This window comes from Pteropus vampyrus, unplaced genomic scaffold (assembly GCF_000151845.1).
Source record: "Pteropus vampyrus isolate Shadow unplaced genomic scaffold, Pvam_2.0 Scaffold117, whole genome shotgun sequence".
Lineage (NCBI taxonomy): Eukaryota > Metazoa > Chordata > Mammalia > Chiroptera > Pteropodidae > Pteropus > Pteropus vampyrus.
The window spans coordinates 3342365-3351814 of record NW_011888898.1 but is presented as its reverse complement, the minus strand read 5'-3'; the positions used below and the strand labels follow the sequence as shown (position 1 = coordinate 3351814).

Below are 9450 nucleotides of genomic sequence, written 5' to 3'. Positions count from 1 at the left end.
GAGGCTGGAAAGGGAGGCAGAGGCCAGATCACCAAAGGCATTATAAGTTACAAACAGGAGTTTGAACTTTAGCCTAAGATAATGAGAGCCATTGAAAGGTAGGAGGCAGATTCATTATCTCTGATGAACGCTTCCTGAGAACCTGCTAAGTGCCAGACTTCTAAGCCTGACACCCTTCAAGGCGGAAAGGAAGAGGCCTCAGTATGTAAACACACTCCTTCTCCTCCATTGGTCCCTGGGGCATTTGTGTTATTAAGAAACTTCAGGTCACTGCTCATCACCATCACCACGACCCTGTTCAGGAGATAAACCTCAGAAACAGCCCCAGCAAATATGAACACCCCGCCAAGAACAGGCACAACCAAAAGCCCAATGGGGTAAGACATTAAACTAAACGTCTTTTCAAGAATTTCTTCAAAATTTTTTGCTGTCTTAAATGCCTATAATTAAAATATATTCACTATTATTCCTGGCAATTAAGAAATGTTAACAGCAATTGAATACCAGTTGAACTGACCCTCAACTGAATATATTACCCAGAAGTATAAAACCATTCAAAATTGAAAATTTTTTACTAAACTAAAAGCTATGCTCCCTAGTTGAAGACTCAAAAAAGAACAGAGATATGATGTTGGCTTCACTGATCACTATACCCCCAAGAAGCACTGTAGGGGTGTAACATGTAGAGATTAAATAATGAAGTTAGCTCTAAGGAAATGGCCAAAAGACAAGTCATAATTTTTTTTCTTTTAATACAGGCCCCTAAATACAAATATTTTCTAAGTACCTACCTGTCTTTAACCACTACCATTATCACTCACATTCAGATAAACACATTTGAACTTCAGATGGTATCAGGGGGAACAAATCAAATTGCCAAATTTTGTCACGTCAGAGTTGTAGATATCCAGCAGGTTTTACGTGTTAGAATTTTCTATGTCCTCATTCTTTAGCAATCTCCTCATTTTCTGATGTTTTGAAGGAAACAGGAAAAAAATAATCCTGTGCTCACATCACACATCGCATAGTCATCCAGGGACCATCCTGGCAGCCACTTCTCATCACCACCTGCCATCTTGTGCCTGTGCCACGGACTGGAGAGGCATAGGGAAAGAAAATCGTCTGGTGAATAAAGAATTATCAATATTCAAAGGATCAGAAGACCAAAAACAAACAAACCATACTTAATGCCAAACTCAAAGTCATGCCTCCAGGTCTTCATTCTAACTATTTATTAAATATAAATAGCTAAATATAAAAGGTGCCAGTTAATGGCGATTTGAGGCCAACAAAATGCCAAGTAAAATTTACTTTTCTTTATCTTCGAAATCATCGTTTCTTATGGAAAAAATGAACCCAGTGTTTCACTATGTTCACCAATCTGTAATTTTTCCAAACGTCTCCTCTATATCATGTTTAATCAGTAAACTACATTGTTCCCAATACCAAAAATTTGGTGTCCCAACATCTAGCCCTGGCTTACACGGACTTTCAGAGAACTGCAATTAGCAGCAGAAAATATTTAAATTTAAGTTATTTTTCAGTCTTATTGAAAATAATAGCCAGCAAACAAAAAACATCAAATAAGGAGATATGGGCAGTCAGTCCCTCTTTCATCAGAAAAGGTCATAGGAGTCTTCAAACCTTTTAATATTTGACAGACTCTATAGAGCATGTCAAGATTGGCAAATAGAATAACTATTCGAAAGACGAAGAACCAGAAATCAAGAAACCACCATCAAACTTAAACAAGTAAGAGCAAGGAAAACCAAAACTCTGACCCTGACTGCTAACAGATCATTAGTAGCTTGGGTAAAAAATGCCTACCAGTAACTTAGGCATTAGAAATGCCTATCAGATCTTCATAGGCAGAAAAAAGCATGGGCACACTGTAGGGAGCAAAAGTTAAATGATAACTCTTACCAAGTAGTATATTTTTAAAAGTACAAACAAAAGAAAAATTAGATAAATTGGACCTCATTAAAATTAAAAACTTTCTCATATCAATGAACACTATCAAGAGAGTGAAAAGACAACCCACAGAATGGGAGAAAATATTTACAAATCGTGTATCTCATAATGGTTTAATTTTCAGAATATATAAAGAACTCTTAACAACTCAACAGAATCCAATTAAAAGATGGGCAAAGGACCATAACAGACATTTTGCCAAACAAGATATATGAATGGCCAATAAACACATGAAAAGATGCTCAACATTATTAGTCATTAAGGAAATGCAAAGCAAAACCACAATGAGCTATCATTTCACACCTACTAGGATACCTCTACTAAGAAAGATAAGAAAAGGAGGGAGGGAGGGAGGGAGGGAGGGAGGAAGGGAGGAAGGGAGGAAGGAAGGAAGGAAGGAAGGAAGGAAGGACAGAAAATAACAAGTGTTGGCCAGGATGTGGACAACCTAGACTCTCATACTTTGCTGGTGAGAGCGTAAAATGGTGCCACCACTGTTCCGCAAAAAATTAAATACAATTACCATATAACCCAGCAATTCCTCTTCTAGATACATATCCAAAAGAATTGAAAACAGAGATTCACACATACCTGTACACCAAAATTCATAGCAATATTATTCACAATAGCCAAAAGGTAGAAACATTTCAAGTGTTCTCAACAGATGACCAGCAGATGGAATATTTTTCAACCATAAAAAGAATGCAGTTCTGACACATGCTACCACATGAATGAACCTTGAAAACATCATGCTAAGTGATTCACTTAAGTAAAGCACCTAGAAAAGGCAAATTCATAGAGACAGAAAGCAGACTGAGTTAGGATGGAGGGGAGTTACTGCTTACTGGCAACAGAGCTTCTTTTCGGGGTGATGAAAATTTCTGGAAACAGTGGTGATGGTTGCATTTCATTGTGAATGTAATAATGCCACTGAAATGCACACTGAAATCAACAACATGACAAATTTTATGTTACAAAGCTTTTGCCACTAAACAAGAAAATATTTAGCCAAGGGGATAAAAGGTACAAAGTAGTTTTGGACAAAGTGAATTACAAGTCACTTCAAAATCAGGATTAGTATGAGAAGCATTCCGTCTCCCACTGTGAATGCAATCCAAAAATGGAGAGGCTGGCTTGCCCACAGAACAGTTTCTTCGCACATTTCATTAAATATTTAAGTGCATACAATGTAGCACGCACTATCCTAGGCACAAGGAAATTACAATCCAGAAAAGTTCCCTATTATTTTAGGTTATGAGATTATGGGTAAAATGAGCTTTTCTTAAAAAGTTAAAAGATTACATGTTTTTAAGATCCACAGATTCAAAATAAGTACATCAAGAATCCTAAAGCCAGTCTACTATCATCTTTTTTCCTTAAATCTAATTTCCTTAAATTGGCAATTCTGCCATTTTTCTGAACTGTAATAAAAGATTTTTATTTTTAACTATACAAACATGACCACAACACAACATTTAGGAAAATATTATCTTCTGACCTTCATAAGCCAATGGTCTACTGATCATAAAATATATACACATCGCTATCATGAATATAATTTAGTCTTGGTGCCTAAAAGAACTCCTCAAAATGGGATAATGAGCAGTTCTATGAGGGAGAAAAATACTCCTGTTTTTCCATTTTCCAAATTTATAGTTGTTCGACACATGAGAACAAAGCATAAGTTTAAATGTCTGTTAATCATACTTTGAGAACCACCTGGGGGGTAAAAAAAAACAGTTCCTTCTTTACTGATATTTAAGTGTTTTACACCTCTTTAATAAAAACAAAAGCAGTTGTGATCACTAGTACACCCTAGGTTAATTTAAGTTTTAAAACAACACTGAGCTTTCCTGCAATGTACATTTTCCTGTACTTGATAGTCCACAACATTCTTCATCTTCATAATTAGGCCACTTAATTGCCTCAGAGAACAGTTCATAATTGATGACAGTAACCAAGGTACCTTAGAAACAATGACCGGGTTCCCTTCTGGTTGCTGCAAAGTACCTGCATATCTCTGTAACCTGGGAGGTAGGAGAACAATACCTAGAGTCTAATAATTGCTTACTCAAACTAACAAAAGGAGGGATGGAAAGGGGGAATTTGAGAAGAGACAGCACTTTAAATTATTCAATGTGACTCCAGTGCTTGGGAAAACACTGAATTCATAGGATCAGCAGGAGGTATGAATGTTCTTCAGCATAAGGCCACAATATAAAACGAATTACTGGGTCGAAATGCAATATTCATTTTCATTTAACATCCAATTACCTAGAGGACTGAGGATGGTTCAGGAGCGAATGAGTCCAGGGCTACTTCATGTTTAAAAGCAAAGTGCGCCGCTAGAGGAAAAGACTGATTTAGCAGGTTAAAACTGAAAAGGATTACTCAGAAGACAAAAGGAGGGGGGTGGTCTGAACATCCCAAAGGTAGTTCCATAAAATCCTTTTAGTTTTTTTCCTTTGACCAAAACAACACAAATTTCTTTTCTTTTCTTTTTTTTTCCTTTCTTTGCCTCAGTGATTTCAAAGATAGACTTCAGCATGGAAATTCTAAGTCTTCTTTTTAGGGAATATGTCCTAAAACAATAGCATTACACAGTGTGAACTTCTCCATTTACTCTAAGGGTGAAACTGTGAAGTCTGGTGATTACAAACACTTCATTCCAGCAGCTGCACTGAATCTATGGCTCAGTGTTTCATTAAAGGTGGGAGACTGAGTAAATGGGAAATCTGAAATTTCTTCAAATAGGGTACCTTTTAATAGTGACAGAAGTCACTATTCCTTTTCAGACTTACCGGTTCAACTTACACTTGCTCAGAATCATGGTACCTTATGATCTAATAAGGACCCTAGAATCTGTCCAATTACCTCAGTTTACAGATGAGAAAATGGAAGTTTTTATCTTAGTTATTGGCAAAGTCAGACTGGAGACCAATCCTCCTAACTCCCAGTTTAGCCCTAGCATTAGACTAACCGGTCATGTCCTATGGTTATAAATAATAGTTAACGAACATATGGAGCTTTGTGTCAAGCTCTGTGCTAAGCCATTTTATATACATATTCCATTTAATTCTCACAACAACCCTCAAAGATAGTATCTCTCTTTGGCAGATAAGAAAACTGATTTGCCCACTCAATCAGGGCTGATTCAAACCTAGGTCTGGCTGATTTCTAAGCTAAAGTTCACTCCTATTCTAAGGTCTTTGCCGCGGCCTACAGCAGGGGCTCCCAACCCCCAGGCCGGGGACCAGTACCAGTCTGTGGCCTGTTAAAAACCAGACCACACAGCAGGAGGTGAGCAAGCAAAGCTTCCTCTGTATAGGCAGCCACTCCCCAGCGCTAGCACAGCATCAGGGCCTCAGCTCCACCTCAGATCATCAGGCATTAGAATCCCAATGGAGTACGGGTCCCTGGTGCCAAAAAGGTTGGGGAAGGCTGGCCTACTGGGTCCTGAACCCTCCTACCTTTCCAAACTCATCTACCACTCTCCCATCATTCACAAAAATCCAGTCAACCTTCACTCAAGCTCAGCCCTGCCTCGGGGCCTTAACGTGTGCTGAGTACCCCCCCCCAAACCCATCCCAGCCACAACCCCCAGACCTGTGACTGGTTCCACCCCTTCAAGTAACCACATTATCGAAAACAGACAGTCACTCCTGCCATTATCTAAAATTATCTTGTATTTTGGCTGTCTCCCCATAGAATAAAAGCACCACATGGGCAAAAACTTCCCACTAGAATGAAAGCACTTTCCACCTTATTCATTTCTAGACTGCCCAACACCCAGAAAAGGATCTGACAAGAGGAGGCACTCAAAAGAACAATTTGTTGAATGCCTGTGTCTGAACCTCCATCTTATTAAAGGCCAGTATCAAACAAGTTAGCAATTGATTACATACTGTTCTCTATTTTTCTCTAGTGTTTATTTCTTGTGATTAATCTTGTCTTTGCAAGCATATCCTTGTATATGCCTCAAGGATACCTCATAACTTTCTGCTCTGGGTAAGTAATGACTCATATTGAGCTTATATGATCATATATGATCATCTATAAAATGAAAGAAGCAAAGACTAGAATTCAAATATCTCCCATAGCTGGTAACATGAGAGGGAGACAGTCTAATACTGATTATTGATTCACAGATCTTAAATTCCTTTAATATTCTCACAACTTTCTATAAAAAATACACCTTGTGTGCAAAGAAACACATTCCTTTATCTGGCTAGTATTAGAAACTGAAGAGTAACTACCCTTACACTAATTGTGCACACAAGCCTGCCTCTTCTCATGATGGTGCCATTAACTTCTTTTTAGGCAACACCCAATCTGCTTGCTTCTGATTATATTTTATCTAGACTAGTGTTAACCTCCAGTTTTCTCTATTTCTTTGACAGGCCTCAGCAGCATCACATTCCTTACTTCTCACCTACTAAAGTTTTTTTTTTTGCTTTATATGGTTGGATGTGCCCAACATCTCTTCCATTTTTCTAAAAAGCTGTAAAATTAAGGGAAGTGGCCAGTAGCACTTTGACTCTAAGGCTTTGGAATCCCTACTCTCTTGAAGAGTTCTAAAGAGTCGTGGCAACACAGAGAGAGACCTTCCCTTCCTGGTGATTTACTTCAGGTCGCTCCCACTGGTCTGTTAAGCTCGGGGGCGGGGATGACTGGATGGGAGTGGAATCATCTACTGGCTAGAGCACCGAAGGCCTGGAACAGTAACTGATACTGTCTGAATGGCTGATTCCATGACTGTCCAAGCCTAGCAGATTTTCACTGTTAAAAGACATTTCAACGCCAAACCCAAGTCTTTGTTTCCAACACAGCAAAATTCTGCAGAGAGGACATAAAACACGACCAAAGTCCTGGTCAAAAGGGTGATGTTCAGATTTATAACTTCAACCCGTTTTCAAAATAAAGTCTCCTTCTAAGAAGAATGACAACACAGCACTCAAGGAAAATGTGAGTGTGCGTGAGCAGGCACATATGGAGAGAGGTGGGTGTCTCTCATAGGGTGAAGCTTCTTAATTTTCTAAAATAAAATAACCCACATTTCACCATATTTATTTCACTCCAGAAAAGCTCAAGAACTAAGTGCACTGAGGTATTTAGAGGGCAATTTCATGTAAGAAACAGCAACTAAAGGCTATTTTCATACAAAACTGGGGGGAATCTGAAATTGTCCTGTGATTATTAGAAAAAGTTGCATTTGATTATATAAAACATGTATCTTATCTAAAATCTTAGTTCCAACAGTTGTATAGAATATGAATGAATTCTCAACTTTCTATACATAAAAACATCTCATTAAGAGTTTAAGATGCAGTTCTAGTTTTTCAAACAGCTTTGATTTTTGTGCCAAGAGATTCAAATGACTTGCTCAAGGTCATCTGGTCAAATAAGGTGAAATTAGAATTACTGGTTCCTGCCTTCTAAAAGCCAGCTGTAAATCAAAATTTTCTTGGAACTAAGCAGGCCAAAAGAAAAACAAAAATCCCCATTTCCTTTCCGCAATAATCAAAGGACAAAGAAACATTAATTTAAATAGGAGAACTTTAATAAAATTTCATCGATGCAGACTATTCCTTCTAATCATGCACAGGCACCTCTGTCAAAATCGGTAACCTTTAACAATTTGAAAAGGTCAATAATCTCTATGCGGCCTTCCCATATGATGGTATCATTATACTTAAGATGTTTTGAAATCAGAACTTCATATGTACATCTATAAATAGTTCACTTATCTTATCTTCTAAAAGACCTGGTCAGACTGGAATATGGAAGTACTCTGAGTTCTTAGATCTTTTTTACGGTAAAGGATCATAAGTGAGTTCAAAGTTTTCTCCAGAACCCTGAAAAGAATAGGGACATTTCAATAGTGCAGGTAAAACAAGTGATTAAATAAACGAGAACCACTCAGGCTGTGGGGCAGAGAGGACTAGAGAGAAGAGGCATTTTTATCAACATATCACCTTCCTCTTCCTTTTTCAAATCCACCGCCTTCATCGCACTTTCTGCGCCATTCTTTTGATTTCCACTTTTAAACTGCTGATATAAAACATTACTTTTGAATTAACAACAAAAACATAGCATCCAATGAAGCCATATTAAAAAAAATACTAACTGAAAAAAAAGAAAAGAAAAAATACTAATTGGATTGGGATGGAGCTATTAAAGTAGCTAAGAGTACTTTGTAGTTGTTACAAACACACTAGTCTTATTTTGTTAAAGTAGCTAAGAGTACTTTGTAGTTGTTACAAATACACTAGTCTTATTTTGTTAAAGTAGCTAAGAGTACTTTGTAGTTGTTACAAACACACTAGTCTTATTTAGGAATTTTCCTCACATCCAATTTCCTAGGTCAAATGGTACATTCACCCCCATTCATATGACCCTGAAGTCCAGAAAAATTTCCTTTTTCTCTGAAACTATGAGTCACTGATATTAAGAGCTGGCATTAGATCTCAAAAGTACTAAGCTAATAGCTAGGTTGAAATTGTGGCTGGGTTACATTATATACGGACGACTTTAAAACTTTTATAACCAACATTTTTCTCATCTCAAATTAAAGTCTACCTATTTCTGAATATAGGTGTAACACACTCTTGGAATGATGATTTCTTTTTAGCCCTAGAGCAAAATGTGGCCACAGGGTATACAAAGACATCAAAGCAAGGACTGGAAAAAATTAAACCTGGAAGGAAATACAAGTCTGACACTTTCCATCATGCCAGAAGACAGAATTGTCATTACTTGGAAATGTATTAGGTTCAGCCATACTAAACTGCCGATATATACAACGTCTCCGACCTGCAAAAACAGAAATTTCATATGGTTTGCCCTAACATTATTTTCTAAGCTCATTTTAATACTTATCTCAAAGAAGGTTTTCATATCCCAAACCTTACAGTTTTCTAGATTGCCTTAACCTTTTGAGAAGATTTGTCACACCCCTGTCCAAACCTGGTCATTTGAAAAATTAAGTTCATCAACAGGAAAGCCAAGATAAGTAAAACCACCAAACTGCTGGATGTACCCATGCTTTTGTGAACCCTAAAGCCACTCCACATCCTTTTTACTGCTCTCCTTCTCCATAACAGAATTTGAATCCTAAGGAGATGTGCCGTTTAGAAGACTTACATTTAAAAATAAAGTGAACAATTCAAGCACTTTGTACCCTTCTCAGTAATCAGTGATATAGGAACCTAAGCATAGCAGTAGACCATCACTTTACACTGGGGTTCCATTGACCTAAAAATCTACCATTGAGGAATTTTTGGTTAAGTTGGTAAATTCCGTTTCAGTTAGAGAATCTGGCTTCTAATCTTTCTAATCGAAAGGGTTATTATCATTCCAATGGGGTACATTTTTCCATTTAGAGATGGCTAATGTATACACCCACACAAGAAATGACCTGTCACTTTCACAAAAGGAGTTATGGTTCCAAGACTGCCTCTAGGTCCAAACCCATCACCG

At 37.6% G+C, this 9450-nt stretch overlaps 1 protein-coding gene across 2 annotated transcripts in view; it reads right to left on the bottom strand.

Moving 5' to 3' along the window:
- Positions 1-9450, bottom strand: part of B4GALT5 (beta-1,4-galactosyltransferase 5) — a 72330-nt gene that overhangs the window by 60699 nt on the left and 2181 nt on the right. The window lies entirely within an intron of this gene.